General features: G+C 43.5%; 1 long non-coding RNA gene across 1 annotated transcript in view; it reads right to left on the bottom strand.

Annotated features, from left to right (window-relative positions):
* LOC309348195 overlaps window positions 1-22,046 on the bottom strand; it is a 99,041-nt gene extending 76,995 nt beyond the window's left edge. Inside the window, exon 1 of the long non-coding RNA XR_014159289.1 lies at window positions 21,940-22,046. This is a non-coding gene — a long non-coding RNA (uncharacterized lncRNA). The remainder of the gene's footprint in view (window positions 1-21,939) is intronic.
* Window positions 22,047-27,584: the final 5,538 nt, after the last annotated feature.

Genomic DNA, 27,584 nt, shown 5'->3' with positions numbered 1-27,584 from the left:
GTAATAGAGGTCTTCCCTTTGTGAATCTAGACGTCAGAGATGGAGCAGCAGTAGATCTGCTGGCTCTTTTGTCCTCCCCTCTGGCAGAGCACTGAGCCTCGTTGGGTAGCAGAGCCTTAACCAAACAGAAGGTGGGGCAGAACAGGAGGAGCTGCAGTGGAGCTGGGGGGCAGACATAAGAAACACCTTTGTAGATAGCATTAGATGCACCCACCTAGCCAGAGCATGTGTGTGCCCATGCAGCAGACTCATAAGGCAAGAGTGTCCCTTGAGTGAGCTCACTGCATCTTTTAAGAGTTTTGCAGGAAGGACCTTTCAACTGTTGAAACGTATTTGTAGCTTTCATTCAGTTCCTCTTGCCTTTTTTGTGTACCTTGGAATTTTGGTACATTGATCTTGTCCTTGGTGCTGAATCTGTCTCTCTATTAGCCTGAATAACGATATCTTCTTTACTTTCAAGTAAGAATGGCTGTTATTGTGTTTTGTGGTGGGATCCTGGCAACTGGGATGCTGTGGATAGTATCTCACACCATTTCCTGCTGACCACACTTTACTGAATGCCTTGGAAGTGCATTGTGTAAAATGATATAGCAGACAGTCAAGACAGTGTGGTTGGTGGGCGGCTGTGGCTAAAGCAGGCATAGGCAAACTCGGCCCTCCAGATGTTTTGGGACTACAACTCCCATCATCCCTAGCTAACAGGACCAGTGGTCAGGAATGATGGGAGTTGTAGTCTCAAAATATCAGGAGGGCCATGTTTGCTTATGCCTGGGCTAAAGCCTTGTACCACTCTGAGTGATGTGGAACTTGGGGGGGGGGGAGTTAACAACCTCATAACAATATATAACACAGGGCACAATCCACTTCCAAGGATTTTGGAGAAATTTACCCCACCCTCCCCAGTGATCTTTCAGAAAAGTTCTGTTTTGCCCCACTCAAAGAAATGAGAAAAAAGACATTTTTGCACAATTCTAGTATGGAGATGCATAAGTCAAATGTGCTAAGACAAGGATGCTTAACCTTTTTACCCTTGCAGGCCAGATTGTTATCTCTCCGACCCTTCGTCCACCAAGTTTGACAGGTGGGGTCACCTGATGCCACATTGACATCAACTGACCTTCTCTTTGCCCACAGAGGTCTTCAGAAGCCCCTTTCAAAGTGCTGCTTTGTGTGGTCGCGCTTTTAAAGGCACTTCTGAAGATTTGACCATCAGCTGATTGTCAAATCTTCAGAAGGCACTTTCAAAATGCTGGGCAAGATAGTGCTTTGAAACGGACTTCTGAAGAAGTCTTCACAAGTCCCTCTCAAAGTGTTATCTTCTGCAGTTAGGGCACCCAGATGAAAAGGAAGATGGGGCTCTTCTATCTTAAATATTATACAAAAGAAGGAATTTTGTGAGTGGCAGCTTTTCTCACTCTTTCATGACGGCCCTAGCTAAATGTGCTCTTCTTCATAATTATTAAAGGTCCAGAAACAAACTCATTTGTGTCTAGGACTGGGTGGAGGTCCTCCTTTTCACAGATTTCTCTTATTCCTCTTGTGAAGGTAGAGTGGAGAAATCCAAACACCTTGAGGAGATGGTTCATATACTTTATTTACAATTAGACATGTATAGCCCAGGCTCTCCTGGTATCAACACTTCTTCTTCATCATCATCTCCTATGAGTCATGTGCACCAAATCATTGTGAATGCATGCAGGAGTCAGGCTGACTTGGAGCTAAGTCTCTTAGCACTTTAAAATGAGGGTTAAAGTAAAAATAAACAAAATAATATTTAAAATAAAGACTTCATTTAATTGTGAGTTAAACAGCATAGGAAACTGTCTTATCCCAAGTCAGATTGTTGGTGCATCTAGCTCAGTAGAGTTTACACCAAATGGTTGTGGCTCCCCGGGGTTTCAAACAGGGAGCATTCACCAGCCCTACCTGTCATGTGCCAGGAGTCAGCTTTGCCAGCTAAACAGCAGCCTGAAGGGGGAGAGGGCAGAGTGACTCCACCTGCAGCTGATCATCCTTCAAGGACTCAGAGGAGAAGGTGCTGATGAGAACCATCTGACTTCAGCCTTCTTAAGGAGAACTTTCATCAGCAGTCAGATGCTGGAAACAATGCTTGTCATTCCTGGCCCAACCTTTGATCATCAGATTCCCTGCCCCCTGGATGTCTGATCATGTGATTTTTTGTTTGCCCGACCCTAGGATTGGACCTGACTTTGGATACTGGCACTACCTCCAGGCAAGTACTCCTCAGAGACTCTTCCGGTGGGCTGGTCTCCCACTCCACTGAGCTTTGCTCGCTGTTGCTGAGCCTGAGACTATGACAATTGGAGGGAGTAGTTCTTCTGAATAATGGATTATGGAGGCCATAGGAGGGGAGTGTGCCCTTGTGCTTCGGTCTTGCTTGCATGTTTCCTACAGGCATCTAGTTGTCCACTCTGAGAGCAGAATGCTGTATTTGGTGGGGAATCACCTGTTTCAGCAGGCTATACTTGGGTTCTTATTTGTGCAGTTTCCTGGGTGACTCATACAAGTGTGCCGATGTTAATATCTGTGAAGCAAATCTAGTGCCCCAGGTGAATCTACCAATGACAGGGAATATTTAAAGATGGACGTAAGCACAGAGATTTATCTCTGCAAGCAGAGAATCAAACCCAAAAACTCCTTCAGAATTCAAGAAGTTGCAACTCTCTGAGAGAAGGACCTAAAGAACAAAGAGCTTCCTCCTTTCAATTTCCCTGCATGGTGCATGCAAAACAATCTAGTGCTTTATAGACTATCATGGGCTGCCTTTAACAATGACAGCTTGCTTTTGAAGGGCAGCCAGAATATTTGCTGGTTCTTTTCGTCTTTCAAACAGAACACAACGTTTCCTGGCCTTAAAATAGCAGCTGCTGTACTGGCTGCCCCTTTTGTGATTGCATTTGAAGGAGCTACTCGTGCCTCTACTTCTAATTTTTCCCCCTCACCAAAAGCAAGGGCCATTTCTAGTCACATTTCCCTTTTGTATGAAAGGATTTTCTATAAAGGGAAAGGAACTTTGTAGTGCTGTGCTTTCTTGTTTCTCTGCACTTTTTGCAGTAGTCTCCATTTGCTTGCTTTCTGTCTTGCACTTTGCTTACAAAACAGCCCAGACCTCTCCCCACCCTGCCAATAAATGCACATTTGGATGGATCCCCAGAACCATTTTACACACTGCAAGGCAATTATCAGCTTGTTCACACACGCATGTATCTTGCTTGGCCTCATGACTTGGTCACTCAGTGCAAGTGACCATTCTGCAATGAAATGGAGGCAATCCTGAGTTTGCCACTGGAAAACAGACTGAGGAAGGGGTTTGCGAATAAGAATTTCTAAGGTAAAAAAGTTACAGATTGGTAGCCGTGTTGGTCTGCCATAGTCAAAACAAAACAAATTCCTTCCAGTAGCACCTTAAAGACCAACTAAGTCAGTTCTTGGTATGAGCTTTCGTGTGCATGCACACTTCTTCAGATACACTGAAACAGAAGTTTCCAGACCCTTCTATATAGTGAGAAGGTGGGGAGGGGTATTACTCAGAAGGGTGGTGGGAATGGGTGATTGGCAGATAGCTGTGATGAGCCTGTTGACGACTCTTAACGACTGCAATAGGTCTTACAGGAAAAAGCAAGGGGTGAAAAGGTGAAAAATGGCTTTGTCATGTATAATGAGATAAGAATCCAAGGTCTTTGTTCAGACCAGGTTTTTCCATGGTTTTGAGTTTGGTGATAAGTTGTAATTCAGCAGCTTCTCTTTCCAGTCTATTTCTGAAATTCCTTTGTAGTAAAACAGCTACTTTGAGATCTTGTATAGAATGTCCTGGGAGATTGAAATGTTCTCCTACTGGTTTCTCTGTCTTGTGATTCCTGATGTCCGATTTATGTCCGTTTATTCTTTGGCGTAAGGTCTGGCCTGTTTGTCCAATATAGAGAGCTGAAGGACACTGTTGGCATTTTATGGCATACACAATGTTAGACGATGAGCAATTAAATAGTCCCGAGATGGTATGTGTGATGTTGTTGGGGCCAGTAATGGTGTTGTCCGGGTGTATGTGGCAGCAAAGTTGGCATCTGGGTTTATTGCAGGCTATACAGGACATTCTATACAAGATCTCAAAGTAGCTGTTTTACTACAAAGGAATTTCAGAAATAGACTGGAAAGAGAAGCTGCTGAATTACAACTTATCACCAAATTCAAAACCATGGAAAAACCTGGTCTGAACCTTGGATTCTTATCTCATTATACATGACAAAGCCATTTTTCACCTTTTCACCCCTTGCTTTTTCCTGTAAGACCTATTGCAGTCGTTAAGAGTCGTCAACAGGCTCATCACAGCTATCTGCCAATCACCCATTCCCACCACCCTTCTGAGTAATACCCCTCCCCACCTTCTCACTATATAGAAGGGTCTGGAAACTTCTGTTTCAGTGTATCTGAAGAAGTGTGCATGCACACGAAAGCTCATACCAAGAACTGACTTAGTTGGTCTTTAAGGTGCTACTGGAAGGAATTTGTTTTGTTTTGACTAAGGTTAAAAAAGGTAAAGGAGCCCTGGACAGTTAAGTCCAGTCAAAGGTGACTATGGGACTGTGGTGCTCATCTCGCTTTCAGGCCAAGGGAGCCAGTGTTTGTCTAAACACAGCTTTCTGGGTCATGTGGCCATCAAGACTAAACTGCTTCTGGCACAACGGAACACCGTGACAGAAACCAGAGCACACGGAAACACCATTTACCTTCCTACCAAAGTGGTACCTATTTATCTACTTGCACTGGTATGCTTTTGAACTTCTAGGCTGACAGGAGCTGGGACAGAGCAATGGGAGCTTACCCCGTCGTGGGGATTTAAACTGCTGACCTTCTGATTGACAAGCCCAAGAGGCTCAGTAGTTTAGGTCACAGCACCAACCTTGTCCCCACTAAGAATGTCTAACCATCAAGGAGGCAGTGATCGAGAGGAGTGTGTGTGAGAGTGCATGTGCAAGCACATGGTTCCTGGCTGACTAGCACTGCCTGGCACAGAAGATGGCTGCCAATACCTGCAGGGATGTGTCAGCAATCCTCCTGCATACATGCATATTTCTGACCAAGGTTTGGTCTGCTTTCCCAGCCATTACAGATACAGATATAAATTCAACTCTCCTTGTGTTACTCTGCAGTACTGTGGAAGGTGCAGTTTCCTATAGAAGCACAATTTCACTGGTCGCCACGGCCAGCTGTTCAAGGTGCTCTTTCAAAGTACTTGCACGATCTCTATGATTGCAAAGACATGTTTGCTACATTTATACCTTGCTTTTTTAGGAATCTGCTGGAAGAAATCTTAGGTACACACAATGTGTGACATGGTCCTAAGTCTCTCAGCTGAATGTCAGGAGGGTGAAGTATTGTGGAACGTATGTATTTGCTGGTGGCATAGCATGAGGGGCACAGGGGCACAAAATACATATGGGAGATATCTATCTATCTGTCTGTCTATCTGATCTACTTAAAATGGCAACTACCAAGAAAATAGAGGCGGAGGGAACCAGCGGCAAACCCCAAATCAAACCTCAACCACACAGGACAGCCAGTTTTGACCATTCAGCATCAAGGGGAAGTTGGAAAGTGCTGAAGAAAACATGACATTTCCCACCATCCTTCCTTCCCTTAGCTACCTTTGAAGGAGACCCAGAAACTACAACTAATCCAGAATGTGGCAGCTACACTGGTGACTGGGAGTGGCCGCTGAGACCATATAACACCAGTCCTGAAAGACCCACATTGGTTCCCAGTATGTTTGCGAGCACAATTCAAAGTGTTGGTGCTGACCTTTAAAGTCCCAGCTCAGTATACCTGAAGGAGTGTCTCCAGCCCCATCGTTCAGCTCGGACACTGAGGTCCTCCTCTGAGGGCCTTCTGGTGGTTCCCTCAATGCGAGAAGTGAGGTTACAGGGAACCAGGCAGAGGGCCTTCTCGGCAGTGGTGCTCGCCCTGTGGAACACCCTCCCATCAGATGTCAAGGAAATAAATAACAACCTTACCTTTAGAAGACATCTGAAGGCAGCCCTGTTTAGGAAAATTTTTAATGTTTGATGTTTTATTGTGTTTGGGAGCCGCCCAGAACGGTTGGGGGAATTATTATTATTATTATTATTATTATTATTATTATTATTATTATTATTATTATTTACTTCTACCTGTTGCTTCAGTGTTCAAATAAAACCCCACACCCAGCCATGCTCTCTCCTGCTTGCTCTTCCAATGAGCGATTGAGAGGAGGACTGCCCAAGCTACTTGTTCTCTCCCAAAGGCACCCGCACAGCCACAGAGTGGGAGTCAAGACCTCTTGGAAGGCTCCCATCCCTTACCTGGTGGTCAGGAGGAGGCGGCTCCAAGGTGCCCTTTTCTTCACAACTGGGGCCAAAGAGGGACAGAACTGCCAGCCGGAGCTTGAACTTTTCCTAGCCCGTTCTGGTCTTTCCCCAGGGCCTCTCTGCCGGTATGTGTCCTTGGGCGAAGCACTTGCCCAGTGGCAGAAACATGGAGAAGAGAATCGCCCACTTGTGGTTTTTTTATATAATAAGCATACAAACCACTGAGCCTCTTGAGCCTGCTGATCGGAAGGTCGGCAGTTCAAATCCCCATGACAAGGTGAGCTCCCATTGCTCTTTCCCAGCTCCTGCCAACCTAGCAGTTCGAAAGCACGTCAGTGCAAGTAGATAAATAGGTATCACTGCGGCGCGATGGGAAACGACATTCCCATGCACTCTGGCACTCATCACGGCATCCTGTTGTGCCATAATCGGTTTAGTCATGCTGGCCACATGACCCAGAAAGCTGTCTGTGGATAAACACTGGCTCCCTCACCCTGAAAGTGGGATGAGCGCCGCAATCCCATAGTAGCCTTTGACTGGACTTAACCATGCAAGGGTCCTTTACCTTTACTTTTCTATAACAACCAGACTGAATCATAGAATTGTAGAGTTGGAAGGGACTTTGAGGATCATCTAGTCCAACTCCCTACAAATCAGGAATATGCAGCTGTTCCATACAGGGATCGAACCTGCAACCTTGGCGTTATCAGCACCAGACTCTAACCAATTGAGATATCCAGGATTAACATGTCTGCAGAAGCTTCTGTTGTGGTGATACTCATGCTCCAGGTGGAGGCATATGTTCATTTCCTCTACATTCATGTTGCTCCTGATGCCAACCTGAAGTCATGCAAAGGTTGCACACTTATTTAATGGGAAGAGGAAACATTTAAGAGGTAACATACAAACTGCTGAAGCCATCACAAGTGCTTTCTTGTATTATGATTAAACACCAGTGTATTGGCAGAAGATGGGGAAGAGGGAATTGCATCAGAAAAGAAGCATTTGGGTTGAATGGCTCAAGTTAGAGAATCAGAGACAAAGTAGCAAAAAATTAAGGCCAAAAGAGCATTGGAGGGGGGTGGGAACCTTTCCCCAAGGTTATTCCTCTTTCATTCATTTTTATTATGTGACCACTTTGGGAAAGTACAGCCTGAATGCTCAGCAAACAAAATAAAAAGTAAAAGCCATTTGCTCTTTGTATCTCTTTGTGAATCATTTTACTTTGTAATGCTTGACAAAGAAGGAGAGAATTAAAGCTTTTGGGAAAGCCAAGAAAACTGTGTCCAAGATCTAAAGAGACATGCACAATTAAGGATGTTTGATGACTTCGATCTTTGTAAACTCTGAAATGCAGCTCCCACACTAAAGTGCTGGTTGGAATTTAGTGATCTGCTGGCTTTTGCTCTTTGGAAGATTCTGACAGTTCGCAGCTCAAAAAAAGGTATTTAAAAATACATTTTAAATGTCTGTATGGCAAGGAAATACCTTTAAAAGCACACATTTAAATACATATTTAAAATACATATTTACACATGTAATTTTCTGCAGGTTATTTTTTTTTTAAGCAGGCCCTGAATTCTGTAACAGCTGAAGTTTCCAAATCATCCACAGAGGCAGCACCGCATAATGTGTTGTAGTGATCTAACCTAGAGATTGACGGAGCACTGGTGACGGAACTTAGAATATCCCTGTCCAGATAGGGGTACTGCTGGGCCACCAGCCCAAGCTAATGGAAGTCATTCCATGCCACTGAGGCCACCTGAGCCTCAAGCGACAGCAATGAATTCAGAAGGGCCCCCAAGCTTTGTACCTATGGCTTCAGTGGAACTATAGTCCCATCAAGAACAGGCAACCTCCCATCCATTCAGTCTAGGGAGCAGCCTACTGACAGTGCTTCAGTCTTATCAGGGTTGAGCTTCAGTTTATTGGCTCTCATCCAGTCCATTACTGAGGCAAGACACCATTCCAGCCTATCAAATGCTGACCCAAAGTTTATGGGAACTTCCATAGCAGCTCTGAGGTGCCCAGAGCTACTGTTGAAGGGAATCTCGAAAAGTCTCCTTTATAAGTGGTGTAGCACAAGGTACTTTTTGATTCCTGATCAATGGCTTTGTTGTTGTTGTGGCTGATGTTGAATTTATATACTGCCCTATACCCAGAGGTTTCAGGGCAGTTCAAATAAAAAGATCACAGGATATAAAATAAAAATAAAAGCAATAACCCAATAATATCCCCCCCCCAAAAAAGATCCACATTTTAAAAGGGTATGGGATTTTGATCAGGTGAACCAAAGGCCTGGTTAAAAAAGAACATTTTTGCCTGGCACCTAAAGGTGTATAATGAAGGCTTCAGGTGAACTTCCCTGGGGAGAGCATTCCACAGATGGGGAGCCACTGCAGAGGAGGCTCGTTCTCGTGTTGCCACCCTCCAGACCTCCTGAGGAGGAGGCACACGAAGGAGGGCCTCAGAAGATGATCTCAGGGTCCGGGTAGGTTCATATGGAAAGAGGCGGTTCTTGAGATTTTGTGGTCCTGAGCTATTTAAGGCTTTGTAGATCAAAACCAGCATTTTGAATTGGGCCTGGAAACTAATTGGTAGCCAGCGCAGTTGGACCAGGATCGGTGTAATATGCTCAGACCGTCTTGCTCCGCGGTGAGCAACCTGGCCACTGAATTCTGCACCAGTTGAAGTTTCTAAAGCATATTCAGATGCAACCCTACATATATTTTAGCTGTTATTTTTTCTTTTATGTCAGCGTCTGCAGCACAGGTACATTTGATAGCATATTTGCCTCTCTTTACACCTGTGTGAGGACACTCGGGTATTGCGCTTCCTGCCATGCCTTCCTTTCTCTCTTATACTTCTATCGGACTCCATTATTTTCAGACCTCTGTCCAGAAAGTATTAGAAGTTTAGATGAGAGGTCCAAATCTGATGCAAAACAGTAGACGGGCAAAGTGGAAGTTAATCTGTGTGGGATCTAATTCCTGTGAGCTGTTCAAACTGCAGGGCAAATGAAGGTCAGGGAATGAAGGTAAGCAATGAAGCTGAAAGAATTTCATTGCTGCAAATGACTTAAGCAATTTGGATTTCTTTTTCTCCCCTTCCCTTAAACGCAGCATTCGTCAGAAATATTTCTTGGGTCGCATTTTGAGATAATGCTTAGCAATATTTAAGAGATGTGACAAATCAATTCTCTGAGGTTTGCAAGCCATTTTATAACACAATGAATCCAGTGTTTTCTGTTTTGCTGGTGAAAATGCTTGGATTCCTTAGATGCTAATAAAAGGGTCCCAAGTCAGAAAACCAGTGAAGTAATTATTATTATCTTTGTTAATAATAATTTAATTAGATCCTGCCCTTCTTCCCCAAGGAGCCAGGGGCAGCAAAAATATAAACAATTTAAGAACAAATCAAAAACATTCTAAAGCAGTTGAAATATTCTAAAAGCAATTATAATTAAAACCAACTAAAAGTAGTTACAGTTAAAAATGTTGCCCCCAATGATCTCGGGGTGTTCTTCAGCCACCCAATGCCTGGGTAAACTAGAATGTATTTTAAATGCTTCTGAAAGTTAATAATGAAAGTTGGGCTTGCAGATCAGAAGGTTGATGGTTTGAATCCCTGCGACGGAGTAAGCTCCCATTGCTCTGTCCCAGCTCCTGCCAACCTAGCAGTTCGAAAGCACACCAGTGCAAGTAGATAAATAGGTACTGTTGTTGCGGGAAGGAAAATGGCATTTCCATGCACTCTGGTTTCCATCACTGTTGTGCCAGAAGAGGTTTAGTCATGCTGGCCACATGACCTGGAAAGCTGTCTGTGAAACAAATGCCGACTCCCTTGGCCTGAAAGCGAGATGAGCGCTGCAACCCCATAGTCGCCTTTGACTGGACTTAACCATCCAGGGGTCCTTTAGCTTTTAGCTTTACTAGGAATTGCACTCCACAGTTGGGGAACCACCGAGCATGCTTCTCTGAAAGACTGCTTGCCCACAGATCACTGTTACCAGTCAGGATCTGACTGGAATCTTATGTATCTGACTGAACATCTACACGTTTCCCCCCGAATGGCTGAGGATTTGCATGTGTTCTATGCAGACTGTGCAAATGGTCTCTCAGAATTGTGGGCACAGAATTGGGGGGGGGGGGATTTTCACTGAATTTCTCCAGAAGGATGAAAAACAACAACAACAAGTTCTCAGGGATGGGACTCATCATTGCAATAGCACAACTTCTTTCTTTCTTCATTGCTTTGTTTTGCAGTAATAAATAATAATTAAAAAAATATTACTTATACCTTGCCCATCTGTCCAGGCCTCCCCAGGCGCTCTAGGCAGCTCCCAACAGAATATTAAAAACATGATAAAACATCAAACATTAAAAAGTTTCCTACACAGGGCTGCCTTCAGGTATCTTCTAAAAGTCAGATACAGTGGTACCTCGGGTTACAGACGCTTTAGGTTAAGCATTTTCGGATTGCACACCACGCTGAACCCGAAAGCAAAGGAATGGGTTACTTCCAGGTTTCGGCACTCGCACATGCCCAAAAGCACTAAATTGTGCTTTGCACATGTGCAGAAGCACCGAATCGCGACCCGCACGTGCACAGACGTGGTGCTGTGGGTTGTGAATGCTGTGGGTTGCGAATGTGCCTCCCACATGGATCATGTTTGCAACCCAAGGTTCCACTGTAGTTGTTTAATCTGATGGGAGAGTGTTCCACAGGGCGGGTGCCACTACCGAGAAGGCCCTCTGCCTGGTTCCCTGTAACCTCACTTCTCATAGGGAGGGAACCACCAGAAGGCCCTCGGAGATGGACCTCAGTGTAAAAACTGTGTTTGCCGCCATTTTGCATTTTGCATCACCAAAAAAACCACAATTTTTTGATTGACTTGCCTAAGATCTAGGACAAAGTGCCATCTTTTGCAAATTCCCCCCAGACCTCAATTCCGCCTTTGAAATCCCAGTGTTGTCCAGGGAAATCTGGACATATGGCAACCCAAGATAAACATGCTTCTGGCTTCCTTCACAAGCTGGAGCAAGTAGGGAGAGTGAAGTGATTACCTGGTCATCTGCTGAACTTATTTACGAGAACTCAGAGCCCTGACAGACAGCTCATGCTCAAGCCCAAGCCCATCACAGCTTCCAAAAGATGCTATTAAAGCCTATACAGTTCAGTGCTGTCACATTAAAGTCCCCACACTATTATTAAAGTCACTGAACTGATAGCAAACCAAGTCGTACTTACAGTCTTCCAAGGAGATGCAGGGAATTTCTGATTCAAAACATGCCACTCTAATGGGGAAATAAAGCTCACCATCCCTCTTAATTTTAGTGGTTTTCATTGCCATTGTAAAACTTCTTTTTTATGAAGGCTGAAAGCAATTTCCCATTCTTGCTGTAATGCTTGGGCCTGCCACAAAGAGCTTGCCCTTTATTAATAACTGGGAGTCAAATATATCCTTATATTAACCTTGGATAATACATTAATATGTAGAGGATCAGGTGAAGAAAATATGACTATTACTCAAATTGTTCAGTTACCTGGGAAAGGTGCCCAGAACTTTATTTGTCCTCTGAGCCAATGTGCTATAATGATTTACTCAACTGGGTGACTCTGGACCAATCACTATCTCTCTTCCTAACCTGCTTCACAGAGATGTTGTGAAGATATTATGGGAGAACCAGGTTATACCTCCTTGGAGGAAAGGCAAAAACATTCATAAATATGAAATATGAAATTGACAGTGTGTCAGCAAGCTTTGGGACTTGGGTCTATGAGACAAATGTTGGGCCATTTACCTGGAAAGAGTGTTTGGTGCCTAGATCGCTCAAGAACGCAAGCCAAACCACATGCCTTTTGAGGAAAGTCACTTTTGTTCCAATTCAATGGTAAACAGTGGGTTTTCCTGGGGAAATTGGCAGGGCAAACAAACAAACAAAGAACCCTCTCAGATCCAGACACTGGTCAAGCAAAAGTGTGTACAGAGGGAGTTGTCACCATAATGCTGGAGGGGGTGTCATCCACAGAAGTATAGTGTGAAGTGAAGGCCCAAGACAGGTGTTGATCATCATGTGAGCTGCGCACAGGTGGTCTGAAGCGAGCTACCATAATTCCTGTGGAGCCTCCTTTTATTGAGACAAATATGCAAGCCAGGCAAATACATTTTTGGGCTGTGACCTTTACACATCTTCCGTCCCAAGATCGTGGGGTGGTACAAAGCTATTTTGGCACCTGTTCCACAGCGTAATTTTCCCCTTGCACAGTGTATGACGAATGAAGACAGAAGGTCTCTAAGGAAAAAGGTTACAGACAGGACACTGCTGACTGCTGAGACCACAAAAGGTCAGACACAGGGAACGATGTTCTAGACAGCTTGTGGCTTGTCTGAGGGGGGAGGGTTTCCCTGCACCCCAGGGTTACGTGTGCAGGCAGATGTGGCTGCCTGTTGGTGGGGAGTGTGCTCCCTCCGGACCCCACTCCCCGCTCCGCGATATCCCTACAATAGTGTCCAGATCAAGAGAAGTAATAGTACCACTCTATTTTGCCTTGGTGGTACCACATCTGGAGTACTGTGTCCTGTTCTGGACACCAGAATTTGAGAAGGATATTGACAACCGGTAACGTGTGCAGAGGAGGGTGACCTGGAAAAAGAGTTGGGTGTATTTAATGTGGATAAGAGGAGACAGAGGGGAGATATGATAGTCATCTTCAAATATCTAAAGAGCTGTTGCATAGAAGATGGAAGAAACTTGTTTTCACCTGCTCTGGAGGGTAGGAGATGAAGCAATGGCTTCAAGTTACAAGATTTTTAGTTGAAATCTCCTTTCTTGTAACTTGAAGCCATTGCTTCATCTCTTGCTTGGTGGTAAGTGCTGTTTGATAGTGGAACAGACTCCCTTGGGAGGTGGTGGAATCTCCATTGTGTTGGTGGCAAGGAAAAAAAGATATACCATATTTTTCGCTCCATAAGACACACTTTTTTCCTCCTAAAAAGTAAGGGGAAATGTCTGTGCATCTTATAGAGCGAATGCACTGGGCGGCAGAGGGATCCCTCGGCTACCACTGCAGTTGTGAGCTGAGGGATGCCTCCGCAGCCGGAGCCATGGCTCCCGTCTGTTGCTCTTATTCTGCTGGCTTCTTAGTAAAGCGGGATGTGGGATGGAAGGGGCTCCTTGTAAGGGCTCCCTTCCGTCCCTCCTCCTGCTTCACTGGGAAGCCAGAAGAGCAAGAGGCGCTGCGCTGCTCTGCTGACAGCAGAGAAAGATTGAGAGCTGTGCAGCACCTCTTGCTCTTCTGGCTTCCCAGCCAAGTGGGAGGAGGGACAGAAGGGAGCAGGCAAAGCAAGAGCCTCTTACATGGCTTTTGTCTCGCTTTGCGCAGCTCTCACTTTGCTTGCCCATCTCTCCTCCCACCTTGCTGTAAAGCAAGCAAAGCACCTGTCCCGGTGTCTCCTCCTCCTCTTTTACAGCGAGGTGGGAGCAGGGATGGGCAAGCAAAGTGAGAGTTGTGCAAAGTGAGACAAAAGCCATGTAAGGAGCTCTCGCTTTGCTTTCTTTAAAGCAAGAAAAGCGAGAGCCGCTTACATGCTCTGCGCAGACATTTTTTTTCTTGCTTTCCCCTTCTAAAAACTAGATGTGTCTTATCGTCAGGAGCGTCTTATGGAGTGAAAAATACAGTAAAAGGAAAATTCCCTGCATTGGGACCCCAGCATAATTTTAAAATCACAGATTATGCAGCAAAAGGCTGATAGACTTTTAAAATATGCCCTTCTAAGTTCCTTCCCACCCTCTTCTCCTAGCATAGAAAAAGACCGCACATTTGGTAAGTTAAAAAATGTTTTACTTACAAACTCTTCAAAGGTCAAGTTCATGAGCTTTTCTATTTCTCAGCCAGAAAACATGGGCAGTAAAACTTGTCTTAGTTACAGCGATGAAAGTTCCTAAATTATTGCCATAGGAACACAAGAATGGCTTGTAAGAGCCATGAGGTCTGAGCTGCAGCAACCAGCTCAAAATCTCTTCACACACTGAGGTTTTCTGAAATACTAAAGGTGAACAAAGCCCTTGATTACCTATTCTCTCCCAAGATATTGTGTGTGTGTGTGTGTGTGTGTGTGTGTGTGTGTGTCTGACCCAGCTAAACCTGGTGGGACAGCTCACTATATTACATTAACCCATTCACACATTATTTAGATTTAAGCATGTAGGTTATATGAGACTCTTTATCCCACACATTGGAGGTTTTTAAGCAGACAATGGATGCCATCTGTCATGCATGCTTTAGTTGTGATTCCTTCATTGCAGGGGGTTGGACTAGATGATTCTAAGGGTCCCTTCCATCTCTACATTTCCATGATTCTATGTCTGAACACCATGGGTACACTTAAACACCTCTTGTGGAAATGTCTGACAGTGAACAGGTTCTGGTTGTGTCTCTGCAGTTATTTCAAAACAAAACAAATTCCTTCCAGTAGCACCTTAAAGACCAACTAAGTCAGTTCTTGGTATGAGCTTTCGTGTGCATGCACACTTCTTCAGATACACTGAAACAGAAGTTTCCAGACCCTTCTATATAGTGAGAAGGTGGGGAGGGGTATTACTCAGAAGGGTGGTGGGAATGGGTGATTGGCAGATAGCTGTGATGAGCCTGTTGACAACTCTTAACGACTGCAATAGGTCTTACAGGAAAAAGCAAGGGGTGAAAAGGTGAAAAATGGCTTTGTCATGTATAATGAGATAAGAATCCAAGGTCTTTGTTCAGACCTGGTTTCTCCATGGTTTTAAGTTTGGTGATAAGTTGTAATTCAGCAGCTTCTCTTTCCAGTCTATTTCTGAAATTCCTTTGTAGTAAAACAGCTACTTTGAGATCTTGTATAGAATGTCCTGGGAGATTGAAGTGTTCTCCTACTGGTTTCTCTGTCTTGTGATTCCTGATGTCCGATTTATGTCCGTTTATTCTTTGGCGTAAGGTCTGGCCTGTTTGTCCAATATAGAGAGCTGAAGGACACTGTTGGCATTTTATGGCATACACAATGTTAGACGATGAGCAATTAAATAGTCCCGAGATGGTATGTGTGATGTTGTTGGGGCCAGTAATGGTGTTGTCCGGGTGTATGTGGCAGCAAAGTTGGCATCTGGGTTTATTGCAGGCTCTGGTGCCAGTGTCCGTGTTAGGTCTGGTTGTAGTATTATTGTGGGTTAGGAGTTGTTTGAGACTGGGTGGCTGTCTGTAGGCAATGAAAGGTCTTCCTCCCAGAGCTTGAGAAAGAGAACTGTCATTGTCCAGGAGAGGTTGCAGATCTCTGATGATGCGTTGTACTGTTTTAACTTGGGAGCTGTATGTGATGACTAGAGGTGTTCTGTTATTTTCTTTTTTGGGTCTGTCTTGCAGCAAGTTCTCTCTGGGTATCAGTCTGGCTCTGAGTAATACCCCTCCCCACCTTCTCACTATATAGAAGGGTCTGGAAACTTCTGTTTCAGTGTATCTGAAGAAGTGTGCATGCACACGAAAGCTCATACCAAGAACTGACTTAGTTGGTCTTTAAGGTGCTACTGGAAGGAATTTGTTTTGTTTTGACTATGGCAGACCAACACGGCTACCTATCTGTAACTGCAGTTATTTCAGATATTCTTCACCAAGAGTTGGAGATGAACAAGGTTTAGCCTAGCAATCTTTCTTTTATGAGCAGAAGAAGACAATATTTTATGAACCCTTGATAACTTACTTACTCACATCTGCCCCTGTGAGGATTGCTCACTAATGCAAAGCTGCAGGGAGTGCATATTGAGACACTTCCTTACAACAGAGACAGGATAAACAAGTTTTCAGCCTGGATTTGAAACGATTGAAAAGCCTGTGTGAATAAAAAGCTCTTCACCTGGAACCAAAAAATTCACAGAGAAGACATCAGGCACCATATGTGATCACATGCATTTTGGATCACAGTTTATACTTATTCGGAACAGTGAACTGTTAAAGAACTTGCTTAGTTTCAATGCAAAAGAACAGAAAATCTTGAGTCTTCCAGCTTACAATTGCGTGCTTCCAGTTTCTACAACAGTTACCAATGTAATAACTTAATCATAGGGAAAGCAATTTGGAAAAATAATAGTATATCATTACTTGAAACAGTATAGTTTTTTAATGTATATATAACGATGCATAAGCATATACATAAAAATAGTATACTGATATTTAAAAACATAATGATATTTATGAGCTAATCAAAAGGACCACATTATATGTCAATTTGGACTGGAAATGCAAATTGAAAGATAGCTGGTAATGAAAGGTAAATTTAGGAATTAGCTACCAAACACAATAAAATAATATTATGAAAGAAAGAGTATGCAAGTATTTTTCTTCTTCATGCATTGTGACATTTGCTGTAACACAATAAATTAGGAAATAATTTTTTCTAGTCAAGATGGTGAGTATTTTTTACTGCACTTTCTAAAATACATTCAATATGTATTTTTACATGTCTTAAAGCTGTACTATTATTTAAATGGGTGCATTATTCTTAAGAATTTGCCATGTGTGTCTGTGTTGTCCCTCATGCTGGACTGAAAGCTCTTAACTGGAGAAGCAAGGGGCTGAATTTGGGATCTTCTGCATGCACCACTGAACCATGGCGTAGAAAAGCCCTTTGTTAACAATGGGCTCTGGATATCTAACTTTAGCAATGTACAAGTCATAAACAACAAATGAGCCAGTTTCAGGGAGCAGTAACATAAGATCCAAGTCCTAGGGACCAAGGTCCTTTCACCTCCCCCCCCCCTTTCTCTCTTCCTCTTTCTGCTTTTCAATGCTGAGGCCTGCAAATCTTATTTCTCCTTGATTTGGGCTCCAAACCGAAATCATTGCCCACGATGCAACCTCCATTAATGTAGAATGCTAAAGATTTTAAAGTACTGTATTTTCCCGTGTATGACATCCCATATATAAGACGCCCCCTGTTGTTGTTTTTTAACCCAAAATTAAGAAATCAAAGTTTTAAGCATCAAACAGAACAACTTTGACATAGCAACCCTGAGATCATCCAAAGTAATTGACCTTTGGAGGGAGATCACCCAAAGTTGTTGTTAAACCTTTTGGGGGGCAGATCACCCAGTGGCTCCAGTGACCTGCAGCCCCCATGCTGCCCTACTGCCATAGTGCCACCCTGCACCCCCTTACCGTTCATTAAATCATCTGCAGCAGTTGCTCTGTAATGGATGGCAGAAGTCTGTGCACTGGTTTACAGAAGTGGATTGGCAGTTCTGGCAGCTCCAACACTGCAGCCACAGGAATGCAAGTAGCCTTCCTTTTAACCCCTGTGCATTCCGTGCGTAAGACAACCCCCAATTTTTAACTAATTTCTTTTAGCAAAAGACATAATCTTATACACGGGAAATGACTGCAAATGCTGATTTAAGCCAAGAGAAGTCCGACACACAAAGATCATGTGCAAGTGTGAACTCTGAAGGTCTGAATGTGTTTCAGAAGATTCATACGTTCCTGGAATCGCACATTAATTCTCTTTCTGCCCTGTTTAGTTCAAACTGATCTTGACTCCAGAATGAATTGGTAGTATTAGCAATGGCCTGAGTATTTCTCATATAACACTCTGTTCTATTTCATTTTTCTTCCTATTGCCATTCTTAGAGAAGATATGTGAAGACGTGATGAGCTCTGAATAGCTCCCTTCAGATCTTCTTCTAATGACACATGGTCAGAGATATTGTCCTGAATGGTTAACTTCACCTTGAACTTTCCATGTGTCCATTCATATTCGAAACAGCTGCTTCAGAGGTGGTGATGTTACATTTCAACAGAAGGGGTATCTCAGTAAAATTTGTTGAGCTTCTTGAAGCAAGCTACATACAAGACTGCTTTCTTTAACAGGGTGAAAACACAAATGTAGGTGACCTTTCATAAGAAGGAGAAAGATTTTGGGACGAGAAGGGTAAGGTTCAGCATGTTCTGAAGTCCTGCCTTTGGATACATTCCAGTGTATTTTCAAAGTCTGTTATTGTTCCCAATGCCTTGTTGTTAAGCTTCATGGAATCCGATCCCTCCCAAGAATCAGAAAAACAATAAAAGTTCTTGCCAAGCAATTTATTCCATAATTCATAGAGAGCAACAAAGGAATGCAGCCTTCCCTGGTACAGTGGTACGTCGGGTTAAGTACTTAATTCGTTCCGGAGGTCCGTTCTTAACCTGAAACTGTTCTTAACCTGAAGCACCACTTTAGCTAATGGGGCCTCCTGCTGCCCCTGCGCTGCTGGAGCATGATTTCTGTTCTCATCTTGAAGCAAAGTTCTTAACCCGAGGTACTATTTCTGGGTTAGTGGAGTCTGTAACCTGAAGCATATGTAACCCGAGGTACCACTGTAATGGTGCTGCTCCAAATAAAGTTTCACCCCCCTACGTCTCCCCTATTCGGCGTCACTCCTGCATCGGTTAATCTGAGCTTTCTGTCTCTGAGCTCTCTGTCCTAATACCCTCAGTGTGCATCTGGTCTTGGGAGAGGAGAGTCAGGAATGCTTTCCAAGGACGCTGAGTCTGTCAACTGTCTCTCCCCTGGTGCTGCTTCTTCTTCCTGCTGCTCTCCTCCCAATATTCCCCAGCTTCTCCTCTCTGCAGCCTCTGAACTATGCCCTTCCGCAAACCACTGTTCCAAATCTATACTGTCCTCCTGTTCTCAGGCAGGTTCAGGGGAAGGGGGTGTGCTCCCCACCATTCCTCCTCAGTCCAGCCCCTGATGCTCATAAACACATCCCTTGGCCTTGTGCTCCAAACAGTGTTCATAGATTCACAATGGCTCATACCATGCACTTGTCAAACCACATGGGAGCTGCTTCCCTGAGGTGCTCACTTACATGGCTATGGTAATGTGTTAGCATGTGGCACAGCCACATACTGTTCCTTCCAGTTGCAACATGCCATTACGTGGATTGGTGTTCTTGCCTGTGCTTGAAGGAAACCAGTGTCAGGAGCTGAGGTGTTTGAACTGGGAATCCTTTATCCATACCCTGCCACATTCTCCAGTGTTGTTGTGATTGTTATATTTATACTCTGCCCAACTGACTGGGTCACCTCAGCCACTCTGGGCAGCTTCCAACATATATAAAAATATACTAAACTTTAAACATTAAAAAATACCTTCCCTATACAGGGCTGTCTTCAAGGTAGAATCTACACACATATTTTAAAAAACAACAACAACGCTGTGAAAATACTTTTTTAAAAAAAAATATTTTGAAAAACATTGAATTTGCCATTGCTCACCATCTCCATCTAGTGTCACATTTGTATATTGCACATTGCAACACGCTTAAAACATTTTATTGGCAGCTGTATAGCTGAATCCCAGATGTCTTATAACGGCTGCATAATTAGTTATCTCCTTGCCTTGGGGGTTGCTGAACTTCATACCCTCCAACATTTCTCTGATGAAAATATTTTTTATTTATTTAATTATTAAATTTATATACCACCCTATACCTGGAGGTCTCAGGGCAGTTCACAGAAAAGATCACAATTAAAATAAAAGCAATAACCCAATAATACACCCCCCCCCAAAGAGTCACATTTTAAAAGGATATGGTATGTTGATCAGGTCAACCAAAGGCATGGTTATAAAGGAACATTTTTGCCTCATGCCTAAAGGTGTATAATGAAGGCACCAGGTGAACTTCCCTGGGGAGAGCATTCCACAGATGGGGAGCCACTGCAGAGGAGGCTCGTTCTTGTGTTGCCACACTCCGGACCTCTTGAGGAGGAGGCACACGAGGAAGGGGCTCAGAAGATGATCTCAAGGTCTGGGTAGGTTCATATGGAAAGAGGCGGTTCTTGAGGTATTGTGGTCCTGAGCCACTTAAGGCTTTATTGGTCAAAATCATCACCTTGAATTGGACCTGGAAACTACTTGGTAGCCAGTGCAGTCAGACCAGGATCGGTGTAATATGCTCAAACAGTCTTGCTCCAGTGAGAAACCTGGCCTCTGAATTCTACACCAGTGGAAGTTTCCAAACCATCTTCAGAGGCAACCCTACGTGTAACACATTGCAGTACGGTGGTACCTCAGGTTACAGACGCTTCAGGTTACAGACTCCGCTAACCCAGAAATAGTACCTCAGGTTAAGAACTTTGCTTCAGGATGAGAACAGAAATTGTTCTGGGCTGCATCAATAGGAGTATCGCATCTAGATCAAGGGAAGTAATAGTGCCACTGTCTTCTGCTCTGGTCAGACCTCACCTGGAGTACTGTGTCCAGTTCTGGGCACCACAGTTCAAGAAGGACACTGACAAACTGGAACGTGTCCAGAGGAGGGCAACCAAAATGGTCAAAGGCCTGGAAACGATGCCTTATGAAGAACGGCTAAGGGAGCTGGGCATGTTTAGCCTGGAGAAGAGGAGGTTAAGGGGTGATATGATAGCCATGTTCAAATATATAAAAGGATGTCACATAGAGGAGGGAGAAAGGTTGTTTTCTGCTGCTCCAGAGAAGCGGACACGGAGCAATGGCTCCAAACTACAAGAAAAAAGATTCCACCTAAACATTAGGAAGAACTTCCTGACAGTAAGAGCTGTTTGACAGTGGAATTTGCTGCCAAGGAGTGTGGTGGAGTCTCCTTCTTTGGAGGTCTTTAAGCAGAGGCTTGACAACCATATGTCAGGAGTGCTCTGATGGTGTTTCCTGCTTGGCAGGGGGTTGGACTCGATGGCCCTTGTGGTCTCTTCCAACTCTATGATTCTATGATTCTATGATTCTATGATTCTATGTGTGGCGGTGGTGCGGCGGCAGCAGCAGGCCCCATTAGCTAAAGTGGTACCTCAGGTTAAGAACAGTTTCAGGTTGAGAATGGACCTCCAGAACGAATTAAATTCTTAACCTGAGGTACCACTGTAATCTAATCTTGATGTTACCAGAGCATAGACAACAGTAGTTAGGCTATCCCTGTCCAAAAAGGGACATCCTGTAATACCCGCCAACATTTCTCTGATGAATGCTTTCTGTAAATCTGGGACTGTCTCTGGAAAATAAGGACACTTGGAGGGTCTGCCTTATCCTGCAGCTGGTCTAGCCTAGTGAGGATGGTCAGGTCCCAGGGCCCCATTTGGGCACAGAAAAGAAATTGTGCCACATCAGCTGTGATGATTAGCAAGCAGTATGGGATTTGTGGATTGGCCAGGGTTGAAATAAATACCAGAAGAGTTTCTGTCTTTTTCAAACCAACAGAGAAGAAACTCCTGCCTACTATACTTCAGTTGGAACCTCAGCTTCAAATGCTAGCTGCTGACTGTGGGGATTTGGAGATGGAGAACACAGGCAAGCTCCGTTTGCTTCTTTGTATGGTCCATGAAATCAACTCTCAACTCTGAGCTGAAGCCTGGATACACGGTGCAAGGCAGCGGTGCGGCATGGGGCAGTGCTGCGGTGCTCTGTGTGGCGGTCAGCTCAGTGGGATCCCACCCTCGTCGCCAGTGAAATATACTCAGAGTCTAGAGTGGATTTCATGCTCTTTATTCAGCTCATAGTGGTGAGGAGGAATAAAAGTCCCCTCAAACTATCTGCTTTATATACATTATTTACACAATGGGCTGCACGTGATTGGCTAATTCCGGAATTCTCCTGTAGGCCAATCAGGTTGTGGATTCACTTCCATCTGGAGCTGGATTGGGTGGCTCCTGTAGACCAATCATACTGCTGCATTGTTCTAGGCCCAATCAGACTGCTGCATTCTGAATCCTATTGTTCTGGGACCAATCAGACTGCTGCATTCTGAATCCTATTGTCCTGGGACCAATCAGACTGCTGCATTTTGTATCCTATTCAACTCAGTACATAACAGTCCATCACAGACTTGTCCTCATCACTGACACTATCTATCCCTTCACCTAATCCCGGGGGTGCATGCAAAGCAGGTAAGATAGCACTAGGCCCTCTGCAGATAGGCCTTGCACCTGGCCTGAGGAGCTTGTAACTTGGTAGACCATGTGCAAAATCAGGAAGCAAACCAGAGATAAAAGTGCTCCTGATGAGCAAGCAATCCTATGTGCATTCAAACACAGTGAGAGAACCACCAACACTTATTAAGTGGTGCTGCTACAAATGCATCATAAAGAATTTTCGCATGAGCTGGGGAGGTGGCATGGACAGAGCAGTGACTTTTTAAAAAAAGGAATAATGCTAGAGTTTAGAAATAACTAAAAAGTAAGCTTTTCAATGTTTCACATGGTTTTCTGATGAGCAGGTTTTAAGCCTGAGACCCTACGCATAATTCCATTTTCCCCAGGTTCTCTCCCAGGTTTATTACTCCCTGCTTCACTTTTACACATGGCTCATAACCGTGAATTTCATCTTGCATAGGTTAGGGAGAATAATAGATTTAGTTTCCTTATAAAACTGTAAAACAGAAATATGCACTTGTGTTTGTTGTCATGTTTAAGTTGTTAGTCATAAGTCTCTGAAGACAAATTACTTCCAGAGCACTTTCTGGAACAACAAATACTGAAGGCTGCTCATTGTAATTATTTACCATTGAGAAGGAAACACCACAACTGAGCCAAAGAGACATACAACCTTTTTAGCTTAAGAGACAGATAAAAGGTATATTTGAATTAGACCTGCATCTAAATTGCATATTTTTGATGTCAACTGAATTGAGGGCCGTGGGGGGCAGAGAACCATATGAAAGAAAAGGGATATACACAACTATTTCAGTTGAAATAAGATGTGTTTTTCTTATACCTGGGCTATAAAAGGTAAAGGTAAAGGACCCCTGGATGGTTAAGTCCAGTCAAAGGTGACTATGAAGTTGTGGCGCTCATCTAGCTTTCAGCCGGGAGCCGGCGGTTGCCCACAGATAGTTTTCCAGGTCATGTGACCAACATGACTAAACCGCTTCTGGTGCAACAGAACACCGTGATGGAAACCAGAGCACACGGATACACCATTTACCTTCCTGCCACAGTGATACCTATTTACCTACTAGCACTGGTGTGCTTTTGAACTGCTAGGTTGGCGGGAGCTTCACTTATAAGGCAGCTTCATGAGAGAGCTTAGAATCATAGAATTGTAGAGTTTTAAGGGGCTACAAGGGCAATGTAGTCCAGCCCCTGCAATGCAAAAATCTTTCAAACCCACAATCCTGAGATGAATAGTCTCATGCTAGGAGGTCTCTCCACAGATTTACTGATTACAGACAACCAGAGGTATGAGATATTAGGAGCCATATAGGGCTACAGGGGAATCAAGATACAAATCAGGGAATCAAGCCTGAAGTTGTAAAAGGAGATACTAGTAAAATAGAAGAGAATGAAAAGATGACATGAGATCTTCCAGAGGGGGCTTCTAACAGGAGTAAGGACGGCTTGTATTCCTTAACAAGATGTCTATATGAAACCATTTTTCCTTTTCTTGTTTTCTTGTTTCTTTTTTTAGTTTTTTCTTTTTCTTTTTGTATATGTTGGATTGACTGTAGGTTATGTTATTTGATCTTTTTTCTTTCTATTTGTAATAATTGTTTTTTTCTTCATTTTATATATGTAATATGTATATTGCTAAATAAATAAATAAATAAATAAATAAATAAATAAATAAATAAATATAAATAAATAAGAAAGAGTCTCGTGCTCTACCAGCTGAGCTATCCCAGGTATAATTACGATCATACCACAGCCCAGCCCTAGCAAATTCTGCCTAGCAGAGTCTTCTACCCCTGGTGATGCTAATGTCATCAACAAACTCAGCTGTGCCAAGAGTCAGAATTGTCCTAGTAAGGAATTGTGTGTTTTGCAGTCCCCATTGAAATCCCCAGCAGCATTCTTGCACAGGCATCAAACAATGAAATGCCAAAACGTTCAGCTCCTTTGATTGGTTGGCCGAAGTAAATATAAAAGTTCCTAAAATGTATTTCAAGTCATTTATCCAATAAAATACTGTCACACATTGTCAAACGCTGGCAGCTGTTGCATTTCAGCCTTCAAATGCTTTCATGACTCCTACATGTCTGAAGGAATGCTGTCAACTACTACATGCCAGCAATGACATCCTAACTTGCCCCCTTACACATAATGAGATGGAAGTCATGTGCCATTGATTAAATGAGGGCCCCAACCTAAGAGATTTGCACTGATCAATCTACAGAGTGGGTTAACTGGCTGAGGTTGGCACCAGCTAGCAATCTCCTACCTCCCCACTTTGGACATGCTTAACGTGGTTCCGAATCTGAACTGTACTGTTGAGATGCTGCTGTTCTTTGTGGCCATGCTTAAACTTAGTGCTGACAGATGCATCCTGCACTGCCATGACCTGAGCCCAAAATCTCTGAGTGTGCAGCGCTTTCAAGTGCCAAATGCTGTTCCCCACTCTCTGGATCTCAAAGCTCTGAATTTCAGGTCAATGGGTTGTATCCCAAGCAGCACTAAGTCATGGTCCCATCAGCACAAGGATTTCTGTTTGTGCAATGCTCTTTACAGCCTTCTTCCCGCATATGCTCTCCAAATCTGTTCCAAATATGAGCATGGGGTGGCGTGCACATGGGCACGAGGGGAATGTCCCATAGTGCAAGTAGAACTCCTTGTGCTAACGGGAAGTGTTCATGGAATCTTTTTATTCTTCTTTGGTGATCACTTGCAGCCAAGTAAGATGGTCTTCCATGAACACGGTCTTATCAGTGAGTCTGTAAGTGACTGTGGAGACCAATTCTGGATCCACACACCCTTCCACAGTGGGGACAAAGGTTTCCGGGTGGGAGTTGAACACGGTAAGGGTTTGTCAAACATGCCTTCCTCTTGGTTCGTTTCTCCCTTTCGTCCTGAGTTTGAGCATCTTCAAAGTCCATGACACCTTTGGTAATTCATAGAATACCACCTCATGGAACCCGTCCCCTTCACTATCTGGGTGCCTCTGGATACTTACCAGTGACTATTCTGCATCTTGGGCTTTTTCTACATTGCCCAGTTCTACATTGCTGCCACCTGATGTCATTAACCTATCAAACGGAATTGCCTTGATGATGTTACACTACAGAGAAAGTGAAAAATTCCCAGAATTCCACCACTCAGAGATGTGAGGTGAAAAATCCTACTCAGCCCTAAAACAACCAGCTAAGCATGAATTCAAACAGGGTGGATGACTGGGAGCCAGGACAAATTACACCATGCCTGTGGAGGAACCCTATGTTCTTCTTTTCCCATAATCCTGTGTTCTTCTGTTTCCATAGTGGCTGGTGTCATCCAGAGCATTTGTCCTGCTAATGGGCTCAGAACCATACATTGCCTCTCATGATGCCATATGCAATGCAACTCTGCACCTTATGTACTTTAAAGTCACAGGGTGAGTGGGTGGAGAGAAAACAAGCAGGAAAAGGCAACTGCTAAATGTACAGTGGTACCTCAGGTTAAGAATTTAATTCTGGAGGTCTGTTCTTAACCTGAAACTGTTCTTAACCTGAAGCACCACTTTAGCTAATTGGGCCTCCTGCTGCCACCGTTCCACCAGAGCACAATTTCTGTTCTCATCCTGAAGCAAAGTTCTTAACCTGAGGTACTATTTATGGATTAGCGGAGTCGGTAACCTGAAGCAACTGTAACCCGAGGTACCACTGTAATATATTAACTGCCACAAAATGTTTTAGATCTCAAATGGTGAATATAACCTATTCAGTGAACAATTAGACATCATGACATTATTTGCCACCCACATCCACAGAGTTGGATTTTGAAAGTTTGAGGATTAATGTGTTTTAGCTTTTATTTTATTTTAAATGTCCCATATTTGTTTTCATCTCTCTTCTTCATATCCCCTCCAGTTAATCCATGGAATGGCATGTGCTGTATAATGGGTAGGAAGAAGAATGCATTCCCTCCTTTTATAACAGCCCAAACCAAAATACTTTTAATTGAATTTTCAGTATTCACCTGGCTCTCACAGAACACCTGAACTTTTGTGTTCGTGAAATATTTGTTCCCACCTGCAGAAGACAGTATGAACTACTTGCCTTTTTCTTTTCTTTCTCTTGGTTAATGCTGTCAAGAGATTTCTACTTCTACTGAGGCTGCATTCTTCTTCCCCTCCTTTCAGCTTTATTCCGCCTTGAAGTTACAATTGCATTAAAACACATAGGTGTCTTCTTGTTGCTTTTTTTAAAAATGCAAGGCTTTGTAAGGCTGGTTTACTGGGATTTATTGCAAGTTAATTCTCCTTATCTTCTAGGGAAACATATTGCTGAGTTCACCTTTTCTAGTGGCCTCTTATTTACAACCGTACACAATTTAGTTCTCCTCTCCCTCTCAGTAACTGAATTTCTGCTTGTGAATGCATCGCACAGTCTATGTTGTTGTTCTGCAGGAAAGTGTTTAACTTCTCTAGAAAAAAACAACAACGAAAAACCCTTACTTAAGGCAGGAACATGAAACCAAATAGAATTTGGCTGAGGACTACTACAACATTGCCTCTATCTATCTATCTTTCTCTCTAGCCAGCCACATAACATTAAGTCTGTGTGAACTCAGCCAGATAGATAGATAGACAGACAGACTGATCTACCAGTCATGCCATATTGTACACCCTCTGTTGACTGTGCAGTTTGATATTTTAATGATTTTGCAAAATTCAGAGGACAATCCTAACTCCCTGATCGGCGATTTGGGAGATTAGGATTAGACAGAGACACCCCTCTACTGGGTTCAGCTGCTTGAAAGGGCATCACCACATAATTCCTCCCAGTGATAGCCAGTTTGGGGAACTGAAAGAGGGTGTTACAATGATTCAGGGCATCCGGCTGTTAACCAAAAGGTTGTTGGTTCAATCCCACCCAGAGATGGTTGTTTGGGGGCAGGATTCCTGCCTTGCAAGGGTTTGGACTAGATGACCCTTGAGGTCCCTTTCAACACTATGGATCTATGATTCTATGGGGCAGAGGTTGGGCCAGCCATGGATCTAATGGATCCAAAGCTTTTTCATCTGTTTAAGGAAGTTTTTTATGTTTGGTGTTTTATCGTGTTTTTAATATTCTGTTGGGAGTTGCCCAGAGTGGCTGGGGAAACAACAGCCCAGTAGGCAGGATATAAATTGTTATTATTGTTATTATCAAGAAGATAGTGCTTTAGGAGCCATTAGCTTGTACAATATGTGTCCTTGCAGAAATTATTATTATTATTATTATTATTATTATTATTATTATTATTATTATTATCTCCCTGAAAGGAGCCAGCTTAGACACC

Source organism: Podarcis erhardii, assembly GCF_964252035.2.
Source record: "Podarcis erhardii genome assembly, chromosome: 8".
Classification (NCBI taxonomy): domain Eukaryota; kingdom Metazoa; phylum Chordata; class Lepidosauria; order Squamata; family Lacertidae; genus Podarcis; species Podarcis erhardii.
This window is presented reverse-complemented; position numbering and strand designations above follow the sequence as displayed.